The sequence below is a fragment of the Ambystoma mexicanum genome, chromosome 7p, assembly GCF_040938575.1.
Source record: "Ambystoma mexicanum isolate Mex_15411 chromosome 7p, UKY_AmexF1_1, whole genome shotgun sequence".
Lineage (NCBI taxonomy): Eukaryota > Metazoa > Chordata > Amphibia > Caudata > Ambystomatidae > Ambystoma > Ambystoma mexicanum.
This window is the reverse complement of record NC_090939.1, coordinates 152,592,219-152,620,180: the sequence shown is the minus strand read 5'-3', so window position 1 is coordinate 152,620,180 and position 27,962 is coordinate 152,592,219. Positions and strand designations below refer to the sequence as shown.

At 48.9% G+C, this 27,962-nt stretch overlaps 1 protein-coding gene across 1 annotated transcript in view; it reads left to right on the top strand.

Annotated features, from left to right (window-relative positions):
- The window catches only part of MAEL (maelstrom spermatogenic transposon silencer), a 1,183,486-nt gene that overhangs the window by 901,864 nt on the left and 253,660 nt on the right, over positions 1-27,962 (top strand). The window lies entirely within an intron of this gene.

Below are 27,962 nucleotides of genomic sequence, written 5' to 3'. Positions count from 1 at the left end.
GTATTGTCCACCCTAGCGGGGTTTTTCCGCTGTGGTAGACAATCTTTGGAAGATGGCCAAATTGTACCACCTGTGGGAACGCCGGCGTATGAGATGAATGTGAAGTATGGAGTGGGTGCGATAATATTCTGTGAGACTTGGCATAGGCAAACCAGAAAGCAACAAGACCATCAGTGGCCGATTAATGGTAGTTTTGAGATGGCGAGGATAGATGACTTGGAAAGGGTGTTGATAAGAAAGAAAGCGCGTCCTGCAGAATTTGAGACTATTAAAGACTGGAGAAAGGAGGCAATGCTCCGATTTTAAAAGCAAAGCATGCACGCATACATAAATCAAAAGGTGAGGTAGCAGAAGAAAGAGGAGTGGACTGAGAGTCTAAGAAGGGCAGGCAGTAGTGACCAGTTGACTATAGAAAAGATATACCCACAGCGAGAATTACACATAGCAGATGAATTGACCCATACAAAACAAGATCAGAAGTAAGACCAGACATGTCAGTAGCTATTGCCCAGACCCCGCCCGTAGCCCAAGCTCCCCCTCCGGTAGCTCAAGCCCTCCCACAGCCACAGACCGCGCACTTAACACTTCCTATTAGCCAACCAGGCCCACAACAGACACTCGCTGTTCCCATTGTCCCATCCGCACCTCCCACCTTAGACACAGACTCAGTACCGTCCGTTCCTCCCGGGGTTGAAGTTGAAACCGCGGGGCCAAGAGGCAGGACTGACCAACGGGAGTGCACGAGGGTAACCCGCAGCGCAATCGGCAAAGGAAGGTGGAATTGCATCAACAGGCAGAGATGTATATAGACGGGAATGATGGGACGGCAACATTAGCTTCAATATGACTTTCGTAGACGCAACGAAAGACAGGTAGTGTTGGAATGCATGGGTGAATATTTGGTGGAGAAATGGAAACGGCTAATTGGGAAATTACCACCGCAGCGATTGTTTTTAAATGCATTAGCACGCTGTAGGGAGAGGGATGAAGAAGTGAGAGAACATGTGTATAGACTTTTTGATCTTAAAGATGAATTAGATAATGCTATCCCGAAATGTTTACTGCACCTGGGCACAGGAGTAGAGATATCGGGAGAAATGGAAAGGAAACTGTAGAGCCATATATACAACGACAACATTCGATGTCATCAGTACAAAGGGGCGACAAGTTAAAAGTATGTATGCGAGAAGCGTTTAGATGGATGTCAGATCCTAGTATTCCCACAATGGGGATACATGAGATATTTGATGAATATTCCATGCCTATGAAAAGAAAAACGCTACAATCAATGGTTGAACATTTATTAGATAAAGATATAAAAAACGATAAGGCCAGCCCGCCCAAAATAATGGCAGTATATAGAAGAGCACTAGAGCGAGGGACAGGAGAAACAGCCCTATCATTGGATCTGGGAATGTTGCATCTAAGAGAAGGGGGAGGGACGGTAAGTGGGGCATTTTCTATGAGAGAGGTCCCACCTACCTTTGTGCCCAAAGTGGAGGTTCCCGCAGTGGGCGGTGCGGCGGCGCAGGTGACATCAGCCCATTACACCGCCCAATATGTGCATGTCCCCTTTTCCAGACAGGAGGTGAACAACATAAAGCAGACGATTCTTGATATAAGAAAGAATCCTGCAGGATTTTACAAGGAAGTAGTCCTGCCTGCAATCGTCCGTGCTTACTATGGGTGATATAGACCTAATATTCCCGGTGATCCTGCCAGCAGACATATGGAAACAAATAAGGAAGGTAGATGACACAACGGCCTTTGGCGCCACATGGGCGGACTTGATAATAGAAGATAGAAATAAAGCAGTTGGAGGAACACCAGGACCGAACCTGGTGGCATTACCAGCACGTATAGTACAGAAGTTAAAAACAATTGTCCCAGAGAAAAGAATCCAATGGGACAAATTGGCTGCATGTGTACAAGGCAAAGATGAGTTGGCTACAGATTATTTTAATAGATTTGAAGAAGTATTCAGACTTCAGCGGGCAGGATGTGGGTTCAGAAGCAGGAAAGAGGTTATTTGTTGACAAATATGTGAGGGGGTTAAAACTTCCAATTCAGGATCTAATGATGACATCAGTGTGTGCATGGCAAGCAAAAACGTTGGGCAAAGTACTGCATGTGGCCCAATATTATGAGCGCAGAGTGACTGCAGGAAAAGAAAGAGGGATAGGGTAAATCTGAAGACACGAGTATTAATGCAGCAAGTAGTAGGACATAATAGAGGGCGAGGGAACGCACAAGGAAGGAGTAGTTCGAATATGCATGGTGGAACAGTGGGGCCGAATCAGTGTGCATATTGTAAAGAGGAAAGACATTGGCGAGCGCAATGACCGCATCTACAGAATAGAAATGGGTCTGGTCAGAGGAGACAGCATAGAGGACACCCAGGAGCGAATGTACCAAATAGGAATAGTATGCAGCAGCATCATAATAACGGAGGTAATCAAAACCAAGGCCAAAACCAAAATGCCCCAAACCAGTGTCGGGGACAGCAAAATCAACAATATGGAAATCAGAGTGGGGGAAATGGAGGGAAGAGTGGAAATGTTTTCGATACACAGCCAAACTCGTATTACAGTAATAGTAATGATTACACATCGGACGATGTGTTATTTCCCCAATAGGACAGCCCAGGAGTGGGGTCAGAACCACTGTCTATTCCCGTGAATCAGAGAGGACCCTACGTAGAAATGAGTCGGGAATGAGGAGCACCGCTTTCTTGTAGATACAGGAGCACATAAGTGTTCAATAGACCATCACTTGGTTCCGAATATACCACTGTCAGGGCAAAAGAATATTTCCGTAGGGTTCGCAGGTACACCAGTTATAAACCCAGTGTCCCAACCAGTCCCAGTTACCATCGGGCCATTTACCGAACATTGTCCTTTCCTTTTAACAGAAAATTGTGGAGAAAATTTGTTGAAAAAACTAGGTTCTGTTATACATTGCACGGCAGACAGAGTGTTTCTAACGATATGGCCACACGATGCCCCTGTGTCAGAATTCATGTCTGAAGCGTTACCAGGGCAACTAAGTAAAGTACCAACCTGTATATGGGCAGTGCATGACACCGATGTGGAATGTTTAAAGATAGAGCCAGTAAAGATTATTTTAAAAGGTGTTACCCTACCGCGAATACCCCAATACAAAATTTCGGTTGAAGGTGAGAAAGGATTGAAGAGTATTGTTACCGATTTGGTGAAATTAGGGGTAATAGAGGAAATCACAGGCAGTACATGCAACAGCCAGATTCTTCCGGTTTATAAAAAAGGAGGTAATGAGGTACCATACCGTTTCATAATTGATCTACGCGCATTGAATAAGGTAGTAGATCCACAATTTCCTCTAGTGCCAGACGTCCCTACAATATTGACAATACCTGTTTCAGCAGAATATTTTAGTGTAATAGATTTGAAAAAAGCATTCTTTAGTATTCCAGTGAACAAGGACAGTAGATATTTGTTCGCGTTCACATTAGGAGGACGATCATTTACGGGGATTCCGCAAGGTTATACGGAAAGTCCAAGTATTTACAGTAGAGCATTAAAAGAACAGCTAGACATGCTGGAATTACCCGTGGGTTGTGTACTTTTGCCCTGTCCCCGAACAAATGTGGGTGGTGGTCCTGGTGCTGCTGATTGACCTGCATCTGAACCACTGCTGGTCGATGCATTGGAGGAGTTAGAGAAATTAACAAATTGTTTTCTTCTGTTGCCCATATTCATTTTGCCCTGATTCAATTCATGCAGATCATTGTAATGTCTCTCTATAAGGTATGGATAGGGTCTCTTTGTGCTGTTCTACGTCTTTTTGAACTTGTGTTGGCTTATCTAAAGGCAGGTACTGTACCAGAAGGACTCCAAATCAAAAACATCCCCAAAGTGTTCACCAATAACACCAGGTTTAAAGGGAAATTCAGTGGAGTAAGTAATAAGTGCTCTAGACACTTATTAATACTAATTATAGATACCTCAGAGGAAGAAGCAGGCTTACAAAAAATTGAAATTGAAGAATTGGAGGCAAAAATCAAACAAGAAAATATTGTCAAAGACATTAAAGAAACCCTTGAAAAGATAGAAGAGATGACCAAATTCAAGAAATTGAATTTGGATAAAAAGATTTGGAAACTAAAAAAGGACATAGAACAGTACAAAGAGACTAAAACCTTTCCATACCTTATAGAGACATATTACAATCTGCACAAATTGAATCAGGGCAAAATGAACAATGTGGGCAACAGAAGAAAACAATTTGTTAATTTCTCTAACTCCTCCAATGCATCGACCAGCAGTGGTTCAGATGCAGGTCACTCAGCAACACCAGGACCACACCCCAATCTTTTCGGGAACAGGGCAAATGAGGACGCAACAAATACCAGGGACCCCCACGAATGCAGACCAGGAACTAGCAGGGTCCTCCCCCACAAACCTGGTAGCCCCCATATTCAATTTGACACCATATGTGCACTCTAAAGTCGAGATAAATGTAATGTCTAAGGGTCTGTCTTTTGTACCTGCAACAAGGGAGAGATATTTTGAAACAGAAGTAGAACTGCAGAAATTCTACAGACTAATACGCCTCAAATATTTTTTCAGAAACCCAACCCCTTCTACTAAAGAACGGACTATTATGGGTTTAAAACCTCTATCTTCACCCCCCACCAACGCGATGGCGAGTCCTGCTATTCTAGCGTCTTAACAACGGATATCCCATGAAATCAAAGGAATTCTACAAACTAAAAATAACAGCAAAGACAACTTCACTAAACAAGAAAGAGAGGCTCTGAACATATTACAATCCAATGATTCTTTCATTATCAAGCCAGCAGACAAAGGGGCCTATGAAATTGAAGCTATGAAACATCTTACTGACCAAGCTGCATATAAACAACATGACTGAGATCCCACATCCAGGCTCCAAGAGGAGATTGAGAGTCTTATGAAGCATGCCTTACAAGAGGGATGGATAGACTTGGATGAAAAAGCATTTCTCCAGCATGGGGTCTGGCATGGATTCACATGCTCATGAATATTCCCCGTCGTCAGGCTGGGAATCCTCGGTAAAGAAAAAACCAGTATCAGTTTCGTTTCTGATCTGTCTTTCGTAGTAATAACCAATCACTGGTCTCTGCGTCATACTGACCACAGCCAATGACTGCCCTCTACCTAAGCACCGCCTCTGGCAGCCTTCTTCAGATTTTTACCGCACGTTCATGTGTTGGGGTCCTCGTGCTATTGCTCTCGAGCGTTAGTGCTATTTTTTCGCGCTTTTTCACAAAAACTTCGATTCTTCGGTCAAAAGAGCCTCAAGCTCCACCGATCCTACATCCGATCAACGGGGACCCGTGTCGGATTCGTCTGTGCCCCTCAAGGGTGAAGATTTCGTCGAGCTACACTTCGGAGGACTCCAGAAGCTTCTCAGGCCCGGTCTCGGAGATGGCCCAGGAGAAGGGAAACTCGACGCCCAGAAAGCTGTTCAGGGTCTGCCCTGGATGCCAGCTGCAGAACGTCTTTAAGGAGGACGAACACTCTTTCTGCCTTTACTGCCTTCATGAGGACAAAACGCACGTGGAGAAGGACTGTGCGTTTTGCGGCAACATGTCTGAACGGACCATGAAGGACCGTCATCAACGTCTCGCCAACTGGCTGGAGGGTAAGAGCCCGTCTGGCGAGAAGAAGAAGAAATCCGAGCGGTCTTCTAAGACCTTTGAGGACGCCCCGGTGACGGGGGCCCAACATAAGGCCAAGCACCGCGAGTCCGCTGGCACCGGGAGCGCCGAACGGTCGGGCTGTACGGGCGCCAGGCAGGGCGCACCCTCCCCGGCACCATCAACCACGAGCCAACGCTCTGGGTCGGGTAAGAGGAAGGCCGAGCACCCGGCGAAGCTCCTGGAAAGACCCCGGTCGAGCTCCAAGGCAGAGGAGGAGCGTGGCAGTGCCCCCTCCCTCAAGGATAAGGCGGTGAGCGCACCTAAGGTGGTGAAGGCCTTGATCCATCCGACCAAGCCCTCTATCGAAACGGTCGCGGCGGCCCTGGCCCAGCCTGTGGAGGCTGCACCAGTGGTGGCGACCCCAGGGCCCAGAATCTCCCTGCCTCCTCGGAGGGAGTCTTCTTTTGTGCCCATCGATAGGACCCCCGTGAAACCCTCCGTGGGGAAGAAGGGGGGGCAGGGCATCGTCGTAGATTCGGCCTCAACCTCAGAAGAGGAGCTGATCGAGGTCTTAAGCCACGGCCTAGGCGTGGAACAAGGCCAGCCCGTCGGAATGGGCCCCGACGCAGGTGACGACGACGACATCGTCGAGGATACCGACGGGGCCCCTGCTCGCCCGTCGGATTCCCTTCTGCCAGCGCCGCGAGACAACTCGGCGGCCATTTTGTTGGCCATACAGTCCTTATGCACCGAGATAAGGACGAGGCTACCGTTACCGACGGAGGAACCTCTCCCGTCGGGGGATCCAGAACCGGGACCTTCTGGTGTTCCCCCTACCAAGAAAAGAAGGATCCATCCTCCACCTCCTTTTCAACCGTCGCGCCCCGTCCAGCCCTCCTCCCCGTCCACCCGAGGGGATGATACGGGGACTGACACGGCAGCGACGGGTACGGACGAGGCATACGACGAGGATTTTCCGTCGTCGCCTCCCACCAGGGCTTCTCCGCCCGACGAGATCGGATCTTTCCACTCCATGATCTCCAGGGCTTCCGAGCTTTTCCAACTCTGCCCTGAGGAGAAGAAAAAGGAAGGCTTCCTTTATCAGCGGCGCGAGGCCAAGAGGAAGACGGTCCTCGCAGTGCCTCTGTTGGACGACATTTGGGATGAGGGCCTTTCCCTCCTCAAGAACCCTTCCACTACGCCAGCTAGAAGAGACCGGTACGAGAAAAAGTACCGGGTCCCGGACACGGCCCCCCTATGCCTCCGGGCGCAGCCTACCCCGGACTCCGTCGTCTCCGCGGCAGCCAGGAAGAAAGCGGGGGGGGGTGCGGCCTCCACATCGACTTCCCCGCCGGACGGCGAGGGAAAGAAATTGGATGCTATGGGACGTAGAGTCATCTCGTCGGCAGCGACGACGATTAAAGCGGCCAACGCCTTGGCTATCGTGGCCCGCTACGACAGGGAGCTCTGGTACAAGATAGCTCCCCTGCTGGATTTTCTGCCGGACGACAAGAGGGCGGAGGCCCTTGAGATCCTCCAGGAAGGTGAAGTGGCTTCGGACCACGCCATCACCGTGGCGACGGACATCGCCGACACTGGGTTCCGCCAGCTGGGCAACGGCGTTTGCCTTAGACGTCGTGGATGGCTCAAAGCTACGGACTTTCGGCAGGACGTCCAGACCAGAGTCCTGGACATGCCCTTCGACGGGAACAACCTGTTTGGGAAGACAGTGGACGATTCCCTTCAGGCCATCAAGGCGGATACTGAGACGGCCCGGGCCCTTGGAGTCCTGCAGCAACGACGGACGCCCTTTCGGAGCGGCGGAGGCAAGGGCGCCTCCAAAGGTTCCGGCGGCGGTTTCGCTTCCTACCGTCAAGCGGCCCGCTCGTCGTCGCAAGAGGCCTACAGAGGACGAGGCAAGTCTAGCGGACCCCGCCGTCGTCGCCAAGTAGGTCAAGGCGGCAAGGCCGCGTCCAAGCAGGATTGAACCGGCCGTGGGGTCGGGCCCCCACCGAAGCACCCCGGTGGGAGGCCGGCTGGCGGGCTTCGTCAGCGTGTGGGAGTCCATCTCCACCGACCGTTGGGTGCTGGACGCCCTGGCCCGGGGCCACGCGCTCGAGTTTCAAAGAAGGTGCCCGCGCGTCCCCCCCGTGGCCAGGAAAGAACTTCACGTCCCTCAACTTCTCCTGGAGGTAAAGGCGATGCTCAGAAAGGGCGCCATCGAACTCGTCCCAAAGAGGCTTCGGGGCTCCGGAGTCTACTCGCGATACTTCCTCGTGAAGAAGAAGACGGGAGGATGGCGCCCCATCCTGGACCTGCGACGGCTGAACAAGTTCATCAAGGCGCAGAAGTTCCGGATGGTCACCCTCCAGCACGTCCTGGGTCAACTGGAGGAAGGAGACTTCCTATCGTCGTTGGATTTGGAGGATGCCTACTTCCACATTCCCATCCTAAAGGGGCACCGAAAATTCCTCAGGTTCGTGGTCCAAGGGCGTCATTACCAGTTCAAAGCCCTTCCCTTCGGACTACGGTCGGCACCCAGGGTATTCACCAAGTGCCTCGCACCGGTGGTGGCGCAGCTGCGCCGCGAGGGTATTCACGTCTACCCCTACCTGGACGACTGGCTCATCCGCGCCAAGACGAAGGAGCTCGCCGTGGTCCACACGGCAAGGACCGTCCAACTCCTCACGGACCTGGGATTCTCCGTGAACTACGCCAAATCCCACCTGGTGCCCGCGCAAGTCGCACTGTTTCTGGGAGCGAGGCTCGACACAGTGTCCCTTCTGGCCTCCCCGTCGGAGGAGAGGACCAGGACCATCTTGGGCAAGGTGCAACGGATGTTGGTGGCCGACGCGGCCAAAGTGAGATCCATCAAGTCCCTCCTCGGGATGATGTCTTCCTGCATCTACCTCATTCCCATGTGCAGGCTCCGGATGCGCCCGTTGCAAGAATTCCTGGATGCGCGCTGGATCCAGACGACGGGCAGCTTCGAGGAAAGGATCAAGCTCGACGAGAGTTTCCGACGAGCGATACGGTGGTGGGGTACCCGCGCGCATCTGACGGCGGGCATGGACTTCCAGACCCCAGCCCACCAGGAGACTGTGACCACGGATGCCTCCCTGGAAGGGTGGGGAGCGCACACCGAAAATCTGCACGCGAGGGGACTCTGGCTCCCGACGGAGAAGTCCCTGCATATCAACGTCCTGGAGCTCCGTGCAGTGTTTTGGGCCCTCAGGTCCTTCCTTCCGTCCCTCAAGGGCAAGGTGGTGAGGATCTTCACCGACAACACCACCACCATGTTTTACATCAGGAAACAGGGCGGAACCAGGTCCCCAGCGCTGTCCAAGGAGGCGCAGGACCTGTGGCATTGGGCCGTCGCCCAAGGGATTTTTCTGGTGCCGTTTCATCTGGCAGGGATAAAAAACACCATCGCCGACTCACTCAGCAGGGAGCTGCGCTCGTGCCACGAGTGGGAACTACGGCAGGATCTGGTGGATCGCCTCTTCCGACGGTGGGGCACACCCCAGATCGACCTGTTCGCGACGGCGACGAACACCAAGTGCCGGAGGTTCGCCAGCAGGTTTCCCCAGACGAGGAGCATGGGCGATGCTTTCTCGTTCCCCTGGGAGGGCCTGTTCCTCTACGCGTTCCCTCCCTTGCCTCTGCTAATCCGCTCGTCAACCAGCTCAAGAGGTCACGGTGCAGGATGATCCTCGTCGCACCTGCGTGGCCGAGGCAGATATGGTTCCCGGACCTTCTGGACTTGTCAGCGTCCCCGCCGATCAAGCTGCCGGCGGACGCGGATCTACTCTCCAGGGAAGGAGGCGCCATCCTCCACCACGACCCGAAGTCGCTGAACTTGCAGGCCTGGCTCCTGCAGCGCTAGAGTTTGGAGGATACGACATACCGGCCGATTGCAGAGAGGTTCTTGCAAAGGCCAGGGCGTCCTCGACTCTTAAATGCTACGGACACAAATGGAAGAGGTTCTCTGTCTGGTGCCACGCACAGAAGATTAACCCTCTACGGATTACGGCTCCCCAAGTACTGCCGTACCTGCTGACGCTGGCCAAAGCTGGTTTGGCACACGCGTCCATCAAGATTCATCTTGCTGCGATCTCCCGATACACCAGAACCACGGGGCGGACGTCCTTGTGGTCTCATCGTCTGGTGAAAGAGTTCATGAAGGGACTGTTCAGATCGTTCCCGCCGGTGAAGGCTCCGGCCCCGGCGTGGGAGCTCAACGTGGTGCTGACCAAGCTCATGGGACCTCCGTTCGAGCCTCTGCACTCGGCCCCGTTGAAGTTTCTATCGTGGAAAACAGCTTTTCTTGTGGCCATCACCTCCGCACGACGAGTGGGAGAGATCCAGGCCCTTTCCTGCAAGGCCCCGTACTTGACTTTCCACGACACGAGGGTAGTGCTCAGGACGCACCCCTCCTTCATGCCCAAGGTACCGTCGGACTTCCATCTCAACGAACCCTTGGTGTTACCTGTGTTCTTCCCGTCGCCTTCGTCGCCGGCTGAGAGGACTTTGCACTCGCTGGATGTAGCTAGAGCGCTGAAGTTCTACGTGGACCGCACGAAGGGTTTTCGGAAGACGTCGCAACTCTTTGTGAACTTTGGACCTGTCAATCAGGGGAAGGCTCTCTCGAAGGCTTCCATCTCCAGATGGCTCTCCGGCTGTATCATGTACTGTCACCGGTTGGCAAACCGACCGCTGCCTGGCCGTCCGAGAGCCCATTCCACCAGAGCGATCGCAGCTACCACGGCGTTCCTATCTGGTGTGCCCCTGCTGGACATATGCAGGGCTGCTACGTGGAGGTCGACGCACACCTTCACGAAATTCTACTGCGTCGACCGGGATTCCAGGGAGGAGTCCAGGGTCGGCCAAGCAGTGCTGCGCAACCTGTTCGCCTGAGGTGAGCCTGGTGAGGAGGTAAGATGCTTAATGTTGAGTTGATGTGATGCTTAATGTTGAGCCTTTGCCACCTCCCGTGGTTGTGCATGTGTGTACTGCTATGTATTCTTTATTCATGAGCATGTGAATCCATGCCAGACCCCATGCTGGAGAAGGAACAAGTTACTTACCTGTAACTGTTGTTCTCCAGCATGGGTCTGGCATGGATTCACATGCGAACCCTCCCGCCTACCCCTCTGCGGCTCTTCACTTGGTCATACTGCCACTTCACGTGCTTCCAAATCTGAAGATGGCTGCCAGAGGCGGTGCTTAGGTAGAGGGCAGTCATTGGCTGTGGTCAGTATGACGCAGAGACCAGTGATTGGTTATTACTACGAAAGACAGATCAGAAACGAAACTGATACTGGTTTTTTCTTTACCGAGGATTCCCAGCCTGACGACGGGGAATATTCATGAGCATGTGAATCCATGCCAGACCCATGCTGGAGAACAACAGTTACAGGTAAGTAACTTGTTCCTTATAGTTAATGAACATCCAACACCACCAGCTTTTTATATCCTCCCCAAAATACATAAGAGCCCCCTAGTTCCACCAGATCGACCCATTGTGGCGGCCATAAACTCAGTTTTAGAACCTCTATTCGGACTGTTCCTAAGGCCATTTGTCTCAAATGCCATGTGTTAAAGGTACCACAGGCATGCTAAGAAGTCTCGAAACTATCAAGCTAAATACAAATGATATCCTGGTGACCCTGGATGTGGTGAGTGTCTACACCAGTATTCCCCAACACGACTGCTTAAGGGTGATGACCAAATACTTAAATAATCGAAACCCAAACATTAATGCAAGTCCTCACTGCATTCATCCTTGAATGTATTAGGTTGTGTAACGCTCATCTGGTATCCATGGGGACGTCACTCCGCCTGTTTTGACCTCAAACGCTTCCCTGGAGGCTATTCGACTGGAGCCTGGGCCTGAAACACAGTATTGGTAGAGTTAAACTCCCTATTGTCTAAGTGTGCTTGAACCCCTTCTTCCCCGGGGTCCAACCCTTCCCTTTGATCCACGGCTCACCTTGTTTTCTTGGATAGTGTGCTCTCCGTCCTGCTTTCAGCGCAGGGGCGTGTTGATTGATGCGGGCTCGTTGCTGCCTAGTTACTTCACTGGCAAGAGTCTGAAAGGTAAGTATAATGAGTCTTTTGAACAGTTCTCTAACTTCGTTCCTTTCCTTCCTTAGATGATGGCCGGCGTCCAGGGATGGTGATGTGCTGCTGAGATGAGTAGCGGTGAAGGTGAGTGAGAGCACGATGCACCCCTTTTCGTATTTGTATTGAACTGAGTTCTTTTTCTGTGTCTTTTAGGTGCCGCAACGTTTTCAGCGTGGATGCCGCTTATGAAGAACAAATGCGGTAAGCGCAGTATGCGGCGCCTCTAGATGTTTCCACACTAACCTGGAGTGTCTTTTCCCTCTTGCAGATGGATGAGAAGTTCCGGAGACAGAGTTCTCACAGAGGGGCTGGGATTCAGGTAAGCGTTTGAAGCTTGTACAGTATTTAAATTTAAAAATAAGCAGAGATTTGCAGAATGCTTACAAATGCCTTTTTTCTGTTCTTTTCCCTTTTCCTTATGAAGCGGCGTGCCTGGATGGGAATGACACTGCCGAAGATGCCCGCAGAACAGAAGAAGCGATGAATGATGGGCAGAAGCGCCGCAAGGTAAGGCTGTTCCTAACAGTGTTCTTGTTCTTGCAGGAGTTGAGCGCAGAAGAAAGATGCCGGCCTACTGGAGACCGATCCAAACATGGTGAGTGTCACGCTGCAGGTGCAGAAAACGCAAAGCATGTTTCTCAGCCTGTGCGTGGCTTTAATAGTCCCTGGGTATCCCAAGTGGCTCTGGGCTGAACCACACCCAAAAGACTAGACCGCACATGCAGTTCTGGGAACCGAAATATGTGGGGGCATCCATCTTGTCCCCATCAATGCACTACAAGTCCAATCCCCAATGTTATCCTATGGGAGTGAGTCAGTCTGGTGCCACAAGCGCCAAGTCTGACCTTAAGTGGGAATTTGGAGGGATGGAGCGGCCTTTGAGGGCCATCTAGGTGATCGTGGCCTGGCTCCAGCGTGACATCTTGGAGGGCTGGGGACATGAGTGGCAGGAATTATGACCGGTTGGCACGAACAGAAAACTTTTTACTTTACAACGGCCGGTTCTACAATCAGTTACAAGGCATGAGCATGGGTGCGACATTTGCACCTGACCTAGCCAACCTCTATATGGATGACCTGGAACAGCAATCGATCTATGGGAGCAATAATCCATATTCCATATGCATAAAGAAAATGGCTTTGTTACATTGACGATATCTGTATGATTTGGAGCGGTACTACTGAGCAACTAACTTCTTTTCATGAATGGCTTATCACTCAAAACTCCTACATTCAATTCACAATACATTCAAGTTCCAAGAACATGGCTTTTCTAGACCTCGATAAACAAAAGACAAATTCAGGCTGTCTAGAAACAGTCTTATACAGGAAACAGACTGATAAAAATACGTTACTTAACTACCATAGCTTCCACCCACGGAGTCTTGAAGGTCTCCCGTATGGACAGTTTCTGCAAATTCACAGAAACTGCACCCAACTGAACACGTACAAAGAACATGGGAAGACATTGGGTAGCCTCTATCTTTGATCCTAGATTTCAAAGACAACTGTACAACGGGCAATAAAAGGGCGCTACATATAAATTGAGCCAGCTGCCTACAACCACCAAATCGACGCACTGGAGAAAATGACCTGTTTGAGCACCCATAGTCCCATCAGCAGCCATCTGAGGAAAATCCTAAAGCATTGGCACATGATAAAAACGGAGGACTTTAATCCATAGACACCACGTTTCGCCTTTAAAAGGCAAAGAAACATCAAAGATACTCTTGTACATACATATCCTATTTCCAATAGGGACAGACCATCGCAAACACCCTTGTGGGGCCTACCTCCAGTGGAAGGCCATTACAGCTGTGGTAAATGCTCAGTATGCGCCCAAACCTCTAACTTGAAAAGCATTGAATTGAGAGGTACAGTAGTCCAACTAAAAACTTTCACCAACTGCCTCACTCAATGGGCCGTTTATGCTATTAAATACCCATGTAATTTGGTCTATATTGGAAAGGCCAAACGTCAAATATGTCAGAGAATCTGCGAGCATGAGTCCTGCATTCGTAACAAGATAGAGACCAAACCATTAGTGGCCCACTTTACAGCTAAACCGCATAAATGTACAGATATGCAGTGGTGTGTGATTCAGGTTGTCAAACAAAACCCAAGAGGAGGGAACGAGATCTAATTCTCACCAAATGCGAACAAAGGTGGATCTACAATCTCGATACAGTAAAATACGGCCTCAACATTGCCATGTAGTGTATTTATGACATCAACATTGAGCCCTATCTCATTAATTTTATTTGCATCCATTCCTTTACCTGTATAAGATAAACATTAGCTAAAAAGTAATCTAACAAGCAACTTGGGTACCTGTCATCTATCTAGATTTACCTATACTTACAAACATCTGGTGGCGGTAAGACTCATTTCGCTAACCTTATCAAAAAATCCACTTCTGCATATTGTAAGCGATTTAAACAAAGGCTCTGGAAATATCCCACACGTTATTAGACACTCTGCGTGTGGTTGCAATAATGCACTGTATTTCATCCGGTCTCCACATGGCGAGCTTTATACTACATCTACGGTATGTGCAGCCTATATTACCTGTATTACGGTAATCGTGCAAACAACATCGTGACACAAGTTTTTTTATATTTTTAACATAATGCAAGTCAGATCATCAAAACGGGTTGACACTGACATTCAAGTCCCGCTCGACAGATTCAGAAACTGAATATCTAAAGGAAATCTGTTACAACATGATTGGTTAAACATGTCACGTGACTACATAACGTGAGTCACGTGACCGCTAATAAGGAAGTCAATCGCAGCTCTCCCGAAACCCAACGGATCGGTTGAGCAGCAGCATCTATTCCTGCAAATATGAGAAGCAAGGTAAGTCCTTCAGACGGCCAGAGTTTACATTAGCAATTTATCACGCAAGCCCTTTAATAGTGGTCTTTGAACCATTCCGTGAAATATGATTTGTCTAACATGCTAAAGTCCCATGGCATTTACGTAAACAATACTCTGGGGCAAATCTAAAAATGTAAACATTTAAAAATGTTTTTAAAATGTCATAACGAAAGGCTTACAAAACCAGTCACACATGCAATTTGTAAGATGCAACAGCTCAATAGCGTGAGCATAAAAGATATTCTGTGGCATTTAAACTCACATTGAAGGGCTCAAAATACCCTTATTTTTGACCGATATTACACCAGAATTACTTCTGAAGAATCGATGGACAGCCATTGCCGGCTCCCACACTATCAAGTCGGCATTAATAGAATACACTGCTCGACACGCAACCCTGTGTAAGTTCCTTTTTGACTTAAGACACACTTATAGTACAAACAAATGACTGAACTCTTACTAGCTCCCATTTGCCTCATTGTTGACAGATAGTACTACAGAATCATGCCTGGAGTGCCGCACCAAATCATCTGAGTCTCTATGATGGAACATTCGACCTGACAAGTGAACCTTCGAAGTTCTATTTCAATTTGTAATAATGGATACATCCATAGCAAAAACAATTGTGGGAACACCTACAAGTTCCTTTCTCTATTTTTTTCAGAAAACTGCATACTGGCTGAAAAATTCCAAGTATACAAACTCAGAAGTCCTAAATTACACTATACGGACAGCAGGTGGGTTAAGTGGGTGATTCTTTCAGTTTTCTACAGGAGTCCTCTCCTTTAAAACCTGCCGGGTTGGTGTAGCTCTGTTTTTAAAATTATCTTTTGTTTTATGTATCTCTGTAGATCACTCAATCTACAGTTGGGGAATGAAACTGATCTTGCAGCAAAAATAATCTGTCCTGAAGATGGCCTAATATTTGCACAAGTGATCACCAGAGACAAGGGTGGTATACGCCCAAGGGCCGAAACCTATGTCGACCTCCAAAGGGATCTCAATGGAATTTTTCCTAGGTCTTGTATGCATAATTCACTGACTGTTATGCTCCAGTAATAATCTAGTTGAAATACCCCATGTTTGTATTAGTTTATGTTGAATGAAAGTGATGAATGATGATCAAAGGATCAAATGTCCATTTTTTTTTAATGTTTTTATGATAAATAATGAAAAAAGAATTTTGTTTTGCAATAAAAGCAGTTGGCTTTAAATTTAAACGTACCCAGGTGATACTTCTACTCAATAATAAGGTACACCACTCTTTCCTACCCTGGTGTCCATAAAGGATCTCTAGAGAGGGGTAGTTAGTCTGTCTTTTTGCTTTAATACAGTATACATTCTCCCGTTAACAACAAATTACGGAGTACCCAATTTGATATTCTAGGCCCATCCTCTACAGAGCTGTATCTTGCTGGCCAGTCAAACGAGTGTAGCTCTTCAACTGTTTCATACTTGAGCATTCTATTTTTTAGAGAAATGGAGTGGCCTACAAGTCCTCATTGGCACCCCTTTTTCGACCTGGGATTGAACTAGGCCTTGGTTAGACTAACTATATATATCTGCCGTTTGCTCTCACCATCATAGCTTTGAGCTAACAAACCCTTCCACTCACTTGGAACCTTCCACCGTTAACCTTACTTTTAAATAGAAGTAAAGTATTTTTGATTCACTGTGATAATGTATTTGTGTTAATGGGTTGACCTGTTTTGGTCATTAATTGGCGATATTTGTGCTTGCCCAGGCATCTTGTGATGAAACTGCAGAAGACATGTTTGAATCCCAGCAATCCCCTCTCAACCTCACATCGAAGATTGATAGATTATGTACAGTTGACTTGGGTAATATAACCTATTTCTGCAGCTCTTAGTGCTTTATGCTAGACTCTCAACTACTGTCATTATTGAGACACCATACTTAATTCTTGGGGGAAGGTTCTGATGTATCACAGCAACAGTCGAAATCCGGGTGACCAAACGTGGTTATCGCCCATCACTTCAGATAGCACTGCAGAAGGCCTATAGTTAGAACAGACTCAAAGCATTGCTGGTAATTTAGAGGTCCACCCTGTGTAGAAATAAAAGTATGGGATGCAAAACCAATGCCGGTCAAAGAACTTCAAGACCAGCAACCTGACCAAGGCAGGTCTCATGGATGTTGCATTACCAGAACAAGCTTTAGTTAATTTGAAGAGAACCTGAAGCACTACCCATATGCAGAATACAATGCAATCATTTCTAACTCAGTTGCCACCTACCACTCCATCCCTTTGGCACATACAGGTAAGCATCCTTGCTGCAACTATTTCTGAGTTGGAAGTAGTTCTTAAAAACGATGGAGCTGAAACTGCTTAAACCATGATTTGCAGAAGAGCAGGTGCTTTGTACAGTGGAGACGAGCTTATGATAAAACCTTATAGCTGACCTGGAAGTGAAGAATAGGCAAGCTAAAAATCGGTTAGATCCCTTCGGTTGGACGGTGAGGCATAAACCTTCCACATTCCATCGCTCTCTCATTGTAGACTAATTGATGCGAACAAGCTGGGGGAGTGCCGTTCAGAGCAGAATGTGCTAATGGTAAGGAGGGAAGTGCAAGTCAGATTAGCGAGTGCGCAATTGCTGCGGGGACGTGGGAAAGGGGAATGGGTCCATAGGTTAGGCAAGTGTTAAGGGTAGGCCAGGAGGACAAGTGCCGGGGGAATGCAGGGAGTGCAGGGGAAGAAGGTCCATGTGCTAAGTGTGAGGAACAGGGCTGGATGGGCTCAAAGGGGTGCATGCCCAGCCAGGCTAGTGCAGGGGGAGGGAGCCTGGTAAGGCAAGTGCAGGTTAAGGGGGTGGGGAGGGGATTGGGAGACCAGGTGCAGGGGTAGGCTGGTCTAGGAGGGCCATGGGCCCTGTATGAATTAGACGGAACCATGCAGCCAGTCAATAAGACAAAGTGGGACATTAGCTGGGGAGATGAGGGAAGGAGGAAGATAAAAGGAGGGTCTTAAGAAGCTTCCGGAACTTAAGGCGATCCGCTTCAAGTCTGAGAGGGGCAAGGAGCCCATTCCAGAGGGAGGCATCTGCAGAAGAGAGATCTATACCTACACTCTGCTTGGAAAACCGTCAGAATATCATAGAGTTGAAGCTAGAAGACCGAAGGAGGGAGGTATTTAGGGAGAGAGTTGGATGTAGCGGGTTCCCAGGCCCCAGAAAGCCTTGTGGATGATGCAGAGGTTCTTGAAATTGATCCTCGCAGCAACTGGGAGCCAGTGGAGAGATTTTAGGGCTGCAGAGATGTGCCTGGGCTTGAGTCCAAGGATATGTCTTGCAGTTCTATTCTGGATTAGTTGGGGCGAAGGGAGGATTTAGGCAGATTGAGGAAGAGGCTGTTGCAGTAGTCGAGCCTAGAGAGGACCAAAGCTCCGCAGACAATGAGTTTCTGCAGGAAGGGAAGGAAAGTGAGAATGCCTATGTGGTGGTGCAGCTGGACATGGGCCTTATTGGCAAGGTCTGTGATATGAGGAGAGAGGAGTCGAAGATGACACCAATGTTGTTCTCCTCTCTGCCCGCCCTCCATGTGAGGCAGAGGGAAGGGGGAAGCTGGGGTACCAATGAGAAGGATCTCAGTCTTACTGACATTAAGGCAGAGATCGTTAGCAGCACAGTATGCCTGAATAGCAGTCCGTCCGGAATTGGAGAGGAAGAGGAGGCAGTGTAGGGAAGTTTGAAGGAGAGCTGTGTCTGCATAACACGGAAGTGAGGAGCGAAGGCGGACATCATATGGGCTATTGTGGCAAGGTAGATGTTTGAAGATCCATGGCAAGAGGATAGAGCCCTGAGGGATGCTGAAGGTGGCGAGTGTGATGGGGGGAGAGAAAAGTGCCTAATTCAACCTGGAATGGTCAGTTGGGGCTAGGTCTGTGATGCCAAGGATATCATGGAGCCGGTTTATAAGGTGGCATGATTGACCGTATCAAAGTCAGAGGAATGGTCCAGAAGGATGAGAATGGAGGGAGAGATGGAATTAAGGTTTGAGAGAAAACCTTCATGGCTGTTCAGGAGTGCAGTTTCAGTGCCTCTGGCTGCTCTGAACCCAGACCGGACATGGAGACAACAAACCGAGTCCGTCTTGTGAATCAGCAGGAGCTGACCTGCTTCTTCAAGGGTTTGCCCAGGAAAGGGGAAATCTGGAGATAGCGCGCTAGTTAGACTGGCAGGAGTGGTCGGCAGAAGGCTTTTTGAGGAGAGGGTTGCTCGGGTGGCAGGAAGGAGCCAGTGGCAAAGGAGTGATTGCATAAATCCACCAAGGCTGGAGCGGGTGGGGGGGGGGGGGCACTATTGTCCTCTGGATCTGGAGGGGCAGGGAAACACTTGTTTGGAAGAGACTTTCATAGAGCGGCCTTATTTAGAGACCGCATCCTATGATATGGGGCAGAAAGAGGAGAGTAGAAGGGAAGAGGGGGGGCAAAGGGAAGTGTTGGAGAGGGTGAGGGAGAATGGGGGGTGTGGAGAGAGGACAGGATGTCCTGAGTTTTGATTATGAAGTGGGACGCCAGTGCAGTGGGTCGGATTGCAGAGGAGAAAGGGAGACTGCAGTAGAATTGGGGTGTTCCTTGCAGATTTTAAACAGTTCAGCCGTCTTGGTGGCCCCAGAGATGCAGGCTTGGATATAGGCCGCCGCCTTGGAGTGGATCGAGAGTCTGTTAACTTTGGAGCAGACGGCAGGCCAGTTTGTCAGAGGATGTGCTTGAATTCTGCCACTTCCACTCAGAAGATTTGCACTTGGGTTTCAGAAGTGCTAGGTGGTTATCAGGCTTCATGCTGTGGGATATTTTGACCCACTTCAATGTGCCTCACTACATCACTTTACTGCAATGGTGAAAGAAACGGCCCAAAATGACCGGGCTGACTTTTGGGCGCGCCAAAATCTTTAAAACTGCCTTTGTCACAACCAGAAAAAGGCTGCACACCCTGCCACACATAGTTCAGGTGATGTGAAAACAGAGTCCTCACTGCAGGAGCATGCCGGTGGGCTCTGCCACATTCAACATGGAGCCAAGGAAAGGGGCAGCATTACTGTGCTAAAACAACCCGAAATGCCTCTTTTAAATGTAATTTTTCAACCTTCACAGTGCTGTTTTGGCGCCAAACCCATTAATTTCTCAAACCATTATGATCAAAAAGGCCCTGAAATGCTCAGGATCATCCATTGTGGCTCAGAGGAACCGGGCCTCATTGAATGACAGCTCCTGGCAACAGTATCCTTTGAAAAGCAAACTAGGGACTGTGTTCATTTTTCCACTGGAAACACAGCTAAAACTTTGCAACAAGTATCAAGAGTCAGCTGTCCAGAGGAAGACTCTAAACAAAGGCATGATGCATGTATCCATGCTGCAAACCATTCCAGCACTCAAGGGAAGGACTAGAGCTGACTAAAATGGGTATTAGCTGCAGAGTAAAACCAAATTTAAAAGAAGTAAGCCAAATGGGCTTTTTCCTGATTGAAGGGGGAAAATCGCCTATTTTAAAAGTACATTGTGTCAAGGCTTGATTACTTAGAATTGTAAAAGGATTTGTATTGGTAAAGACACACGTATAAACTGTTTTAATTTGATCTGTTTAAAGGAAAGATTTAAAAGGTGAAACTCATAGCTAAATTCAGTCTGAGTTAAACTATAAAAAAAACTTGCTCTGTCAGTGCTGACCCTGAGAAAGGATGACGCCTCCACTGCTGGAACAGGAAAAGGCTAATTGCTAGCTGAAGGCCTTGAATACCCAAGACAAAGACTTCAGTAGACATTAGTCTTTGCACCAGGCCAAGACAATAGCAGGATAAGACTACCACCCTTCAAGTGGGAGGGGCAGGACACTTCAATTAACAGAGTGAGGCCCCATCCTGCTTCAAAGGATTTGACACTTGCTTACAGTTGAAAGGAAGGAAGAAAAACCTGGTTAAGTGACATTTGGTGGTTAAAAGGCCTATTTGTAATTGAACTGTAACTTTGCCACAAGAATGAGGAGAAATTTGAAAGTTGGTAGTTTTAACTCTAATTTTATGCTCTGTGTGAAGACGTGATTGAACCCTGTATTGCACAAGGAACAGAAGTTGTGAAGAATAACCGTTTGTGGGGAAAGTATAGAAATTGTGCACATGACATTTTGTACACATGTTCCAGGGGTAAATGCGCATCTATGTACAAAATTGAGAAATGTTAGGCCAAATCTTTCAGGGTTAAAAATGCCAAAATGTTGCCAAAAGCCTAAACCATGTCCCACAGACTGGAGATTGGGACTGAAATGTGACCCACGAGATATGTAACATGTGCATCTGATTTTCTTAGAGGTCATAACTACAAAAATATGTATTGGTGGGAAAATTATATTTTGGTTGTAGGGGCTGGGGGCGGTTTCCAGACATTGTAAAAGTTACACCATAAAACATGACATCCCTTTCTGTCATCCAACCAGCAAAGAGCAAGGCGGAAACTATGTCTTGCCCAATCATAGCATCATGGGTGTGGGTTGTAAGCCTGCCCGTGTCATATAATTTAGTGATGTCATTTGGCATGATAAATAAGGGAACCTCACAGCACACAACACACACTGATTCCTGACTTCATCCTGATTTTCTGCGTGGCGCCCTGTTCCTGAATTCTCCATCCTTGTTCCCGATTCGTGATTTTACTTACCAAGCTAAGTCCTCAGCATTGCTGAACTCCCTTTTTCAGCTAGGCCCAAATTCTGAAGCAATCCCAAAAATCCTAGGGAACCTGCAGAAAACTTGCCATACCACTGATCTCCAGTCACCAGTGCAATCTGCAGTCCGAAGTGCCAGTCCAGGTGAGCAGAACCATCCAGCTGACACTATTCCGCCAGATGTGCCCTGCTGTCCTTGGTTAGACAGACCGTGTGATGACCAGAACCCTTGATGGTCCAAAATCTTAAATTAAAGTGGACTGTGTATTAATAGGAAGCATAGAAAATCATAGCATACCTTGTTTTGTCCCATCCCAATCTCTAAACCATCCTATCCTTACTTTAAGAACTTGTCACATTATCAGAATCCTTACTGCTATCCTATTCTTGATTTATCGTGTTAAGCGCCATCTCTTTAGTCATTTTATCTTGTGTAAATCTTAAACCATCCATCCTACTTCGAGTGATCCGACTGGTTCCGCCAGGAGAGGACACTGGGGATTTGGTGTTGAAGTAATGAATCAACTCCAGAGCTGTATTCTAGCCGAAATGCTCTAGTCATAGAGTAAACTATAGTAATATTTTCTTGTCCAAACAGTTCTTTTCTGTTTTCACTGCCCAATTTTTTTTAATATTTTTTTTTTTCTAAAAACGCCTCATTCAACTTTGCATATCTTCCTCAGTGTAATAGGTAGAGACTTCATTTCAACTCTGACCTATAAATAAGACCTGTAGCTACATCCCAACACAAAAACATTGTTGTGATCAGCCATTTTCAAATGTCACTTTAAAAAGTGTAAGATTGCAAACCGGTTTTCCTCTTGTTTGGAGACGGAAGGCGGTAATTAAATTCTGTTGACTGTTCTTTATTCCTGAATACCTTCTGCTTCCTTATATCTACTTAGTTAGGATTTCCCCCTGCAAAACTCCTTAACTAACAAATAAGCAACTCTAAGTGCTATCTTTTCAAACAAACCAAAAGTGTTCTTTTCTGTGTTGCTAAGTGGATTTAACTGCCTTACCTTAATCTGTTATTGTCACCACATTGGTGATTGCTGATCCCTATTCATAAGTATATTTAATTTGAATTCTAAATAAATATTACCTTTACCAACCAGCCTGATTCCTGGTCCATTGTGATCTGGGGGTATTTTGAGAAGGGGTGTGATATGAGTGGTATATCACTCAGAATATTGAACCTATAGACATAATAAAATAAGTATTTCATTTGTGCACTGCATACTAGGCTGAGACCAGGGTGTATCGTCTGATTGAAATACTTAATAGATTTGGGGGCTCATGCCGTGATTTTGAGTTAGTTTCCACCCGATTGGCCTGCAGGGTAGACACCTTGCTTGGTTGATGTACTGTGCTACACTGTACAAGCACTTCTCAAAACAAATACTCCAAAGACCAGGCTGGTCTGCAAAAGTAAATGAACCCCAAAATAATTAATAAATAAATAAAGAAATTGAGGTGTAGAAATTAGCATGGCTAGGGAGCACCTTCTGCAGAAGCTTGAGTGAGCCAGAACAGAATGAACCTTTCTGGCTGCAGGAAATCGCAGAACAGGTCACTGCCATGGACCTGGATACATGGCGGGACAATGGCCTATTACACCAAGCTGTTAGTGAATTGCACATGGCCCAAAATGTTCAAGAGGAGCTGAGTAAAATTTCCAGGATTGCGGCCTACCTATACTTCCACATAGGAGTGATGCAGGAAAAGCATGCTGAAAACCTAGTTCTAGCAAAAAATAAATCAAATTGAAGCACTAGAGAGAATCCAGAATGATAGAGTGCAGAACAAAGGCTACTGAAGAGCCAAGAGGTAGAGGCAAACTCTAGAGATTGTGTCACAAAATTCAAATAAGATCTGGCTCTCCTACAGGAAGAGAATGCAGAGCAAGACACCCAATTACAGGCACTGAAAGAGGAGTGTCAGGAAAGGGTTGACTCTCTGCAACAGAGTCAACAAAAGCTGGCGCAACAATTACAATTTAATAGAACCTGCACAGAGCAGATAGTTACCCTACAAAACCAAATAGAAACCTTGGATAATTACGCTCTCAAACAGAGTGCCCGAAATCCAGTGCCATCAAAAAACAAAGGGATGACCTGGCTGAACAGAGGGGCACCCCAAGTCAGGAGAGGGACACCTTAGGCCAGGAAGTAAGCCAATTAAAAACAGAGCTAGAGGGAAGAAAGCTGGCCCTTGAGGAGCTCAATGAATTAAAAACAGAATATGGGAAGCTACTAGAGCACACCAGACTGGTGAGGATCCTCAGGAAGGGAACACCCAGACCAAAGATGCTAAAACTCAGGTGAGTCTCCTGCAGCAGAAATTGGCCCAGTATTCCCAGACCATGCAAGAAGCGCAGAGAGACAATGAGGCTCTCTGTGAACAAAACGATAGGCTTCACCAACAAGTAGCAATGCAAGAGCGAATCATTGAGACCAGTAAGGCCTTGATAGAGGAACAAAAGGCTGATGGTTACCACCAGGAAATGGGGACTGAAGGAGAAAAGGTAGAGGGACAGAGCAACCCCTGATCCTAACATCAGGACCCCTGTACTCCGGGACTCAAACCCCTTCAATACCATGAACTCTACCAGATTCATGTCCACTGGCTCATATGAACCAGGGGCCATGGGGATGGTAGACTTCAACAGAGTTGGTACGATGGGACTGACAGATCAGCGCTCCCCAGAAATTGATGGACGAGCGTTCCTGTACAGATCCCCAAAGATTAGGGAGAATATCTCTGACCAGGAAGACTCTGATGAGGGGAGAGTCAGGAAATTGACTCCAAAAATACTGCCTACCAAAAGATCAGTTTCTTAAATTTCGTCGGGAACTCCAGGAAATAAAGCCCAAAAAGAGTATCCTCAAGACCTCTACCCAGCTAGGGCAGTGGTGGCTGGAGGGGGCTTCTCCGTCAATCCTGGGAGCAGGGGAGAGTCAGAAGACTCTGCTGAGCACCACAGGAATAAGGAAACTAGGTCCCCACATTCTGCAAGCCCTTCTCAAGCTTGCAGAATCGGGGAGTACCTAGAGGATCAAGAAGCCACCTCCAGTAGTAGTGCCTCTGAGTCGGAGGACGAGTGGACTTGGGTGACTAAAACAAAATTTTAACCCCGTATCACAAGAATGCAAAGTATTCAGTCTGGGAACACCTTGAATTATATGAACAGATGGACACCATCTGAAAGATACAGAATTGAATCCAGTATGTGAAATGGACATTCTCTCCGGAATACTCCAGTTTCTTTGCGGGACTGGAGGATCAGAATCACTCAAGATGGTCCACCTATAGGGCAGCCATCTTAAAACACTTCTCTGCACATAGAAACCCCCAAGAGACACGCAAGGCGGCCTACAATCTGCAGTGCGGGGAAGATCAAGCCCCACAAGAATGTGTGCAGGAATTCAAACGTGCCTTTGCGCAGACCACCAGGAGGGTGCGCACAGATAGCAAAGAGTTCATCAATACCTTCCATGCACTCCCCAAATATATAATGACCCAGCTGGTGAGGGACTTTCACGAGAGGAGATCACTGGACTGGGTCAAAGAACAGGCGACCAGTATTTATGAGGTACAAAAACCTGTAGATAACAAGAACACAAAACGCCCAAACCAGACAACACCGCTACTGCAGCTAAGGTGGCAGAGGTGAAGGTTGCCCCCATTTTAGATCTGGGGATGGGGGGGCTAAAAATATACCTGTACAAAATCCATCCAGCCAAAGAACCAGATGGTCCTCTGGCCAATTCCAGACAGGTAGTCCGGGAGGTAATCCCACAAATGGGAACCCTAACTCCCCTGATTACATTGGCCCCCGATATAAGGGTAACGAACCCATCCTGGGGTATGTGTGGACTCCCCCAGCCCAAGGGGATCCAACCAGGTAGGTACCACCCCAGGAAACTTCCCTCCTAACTTTCCCCAGGAGGGCAGTAATCCCCCCCCCCCCCCCCCCAAATGCTGGGTTGAGTTTCTTTCCCTGGTACCCTCAAAACTTCAACCTACAAAACACTCCTTTATTTCCCCACTTTCCTGAGCCCAGCCCAGTCCGGAGAGGGAGGCCAAGGGTGGAGGGCTACCCCAATTTTCCAAACCCAGGGTACTATGGGGGAAGGGATAGTTACCCTTCTCATGAGTCACCAAGGATGGACCAGAGACCCCCTTACCAGCCAGAGCTGGTGTCACAACTGGAGCACCTGTCCCAGGATCTGGGTCGCATGTTGAGGGCTCAGATGAACATGGTGGCCCAGAACCCCACAAACCAAGGGTCTGGTACTCCAGAACAATGACTGGGAGAGAACCCGGACAACTCACCGGTTCCAAAGGAGGAGGTGCAAAGCCTTAGAGGAAGCTTCCTTCCCCACCCATGCAGAGCCCCTGAAAACCCAGTTTGCAACCCGAGGAACAGAGGGCGGGTAGAAGAAATAAAGAACCTTAAAAGGCCCATTTTGTGGAGGAGGTTGGTGTCCTCCAATTTGAACAAGAGTCCTCAGAGGATTCTGGAAAGATCTTCTCCTTCAGGGACGGGGGGGGGGGACTCCTCCCAAAGAAAAATTGGTCCCAAGAGACCCTAACGAAGACAGGGTGAATCTGGGGACTGAGTTAGAATCGGCCATCGTTGAACCCCAGAAAACCACATTGCCCAAACCTATTCTGGTGACTGCCTCCAAAAAGGGGGGCGGCCCAGAATCGGAACCAGGGGAGCCCAAAACACCCCAATATCCAACTGCCATTGCAGATCCCCAAGCTCCCACACAGAATCATGCCCAAACTACCCCTGTGTCGGAATCGAGAATTAAGAAACTAACCAACTGGCCCAAAATGCACATTTCTCCAACATGGGGTCTGGCATGGATTCACATGCTCATGAATATTCCCCATCGTCAGGCTGGGAATCCTCGGTAAAGAAAAAATCAGTTTCGTTTCTGATCTGTCTTTCGTAGTAGTAACCAATCACTGATCTCTGCGTCAAACTGACCACAGCCAATGACTGCAATCTCCCTAAGCCCCGCCTCTGGCAGCCATCTTCAGATTTTTACCGCACGTTCAAGTGTTGGGAGTCCTCGTGCTATTGCTCTTGCGCGTTAGTGCTTTTTTCGTGCTTTTTCTTAGGAAAATGTTCTCTTTCGGTCAAAAGAGCCTCAAGCTCCACGGTTTCTTTATCCGATCAACAGGGACCCGTGTCGGATTCTTCTACGCCCCTCAAGGGTGAAGATTTCGTTGAGCCACGCTTTTGGAGAAGTCCGAGCGGTCTTCTAAGACCTTTGAGGGCACCCCGGCGACGGGGGTCCAACAGAAGGCCAAGCACCGCGAGACCACTGGCACCGGGAGCGCCGAACGGTCGGGCTCTACGGGCGCCAGCAGGGTGCATCCTCCCCGGACGCTCTGGTTCGGGTAAGAGGAAGGCCGAGCACCCGGCGAAGCTCCTGGAGAGACCCCGGTCGTGCTCGAAGGCCCCATCGGAGGGGGAGCGAGGTGGTGACCCTCCCCCCAAGGAGAAGGCGGTGGCGCACCTAAGGTGGTGAAAGCCTTGATCCATCCGGCCAAGGCCTCTATCGAGACCGTCGCGGCGGCCCTGGCTCAGCCTGTGGAGGCTACACTAGTGGTGACGACCTCAGGCCCCAGAATCTCCCTGCCACCGCGGAGGGAGTCCTCTTTCATGCCCATCGACAGGACCCCCGTGAAACCTCCGGAGAAGAAAAAGGGGGGGCAGGAGGTCGTCATGGATTCGGCCTCAACCTCTGAGGAGGAGCTGATCGAAGTCTTAGGCCACGGCGCTCGCGTGGAAGAAGACCATCCTGTCGGGAGGGACCCCGACGTGGGAGACGACGAGAACGTCGAGGGTGCCGACGGGGCTCCTGATCGCCCGTCGGAACCCCCTCAACCAGTGCCGCAAGACAACTCGGCGGCCATTTTGTTGGCTATACAGTCCTTATGCTCGGAGATGAGGACGAGACTGCCGTTAGCACCAACGGAGGAACCGCTACCGACGGGGGACCCGGAGCCAGGCCCTTCTGGGAGCCCTCCTCTTAAGAGAAGGATTCATCCTCCGCCTCCTTTTCAACCATCGCGCCCTGCTCAGCCACGACACGTGGTGATGATACGGGGACTGACCCAGCAGCGACGGGTACAGACGACAAGGTTTACGACGAGGATCTCCCGTCACCTCCCACCCGGGCTTCCCCGCCCGACGAGATTGGATCGTTTCACGCCATGATCGCCAGGGCATCCGAGCTTTTCCAGCTCTGCCCGGAAGAGAAGGAAGGTTTCCTTTATCAACAGCGCGAGACCAAGAGGAAGACGGTCCTCGCTGTACCTCTACTGGACGATATCTGGGATGAGGGTCTCTCCCTCCTCAAGAACCCATCTACAACGCCGGCTAGAAGGGATCGGTACGAGAAGAATTACCGGGTCCCGGACGCGGCCCCCTGGTGCCTTCGGGCACAGCCGACCCCAGACTCGGTCGTCTCCGCGGCAGCCAGGAAGAAAGCGGGGGGGGGGGGGGGCGCGGCCTCTACGTCAACCTCCCCGCCGGACGGCGAGGGAAAGAAATTGGACACAATGGGACGCAGTCATCTCATCAGCAGCGA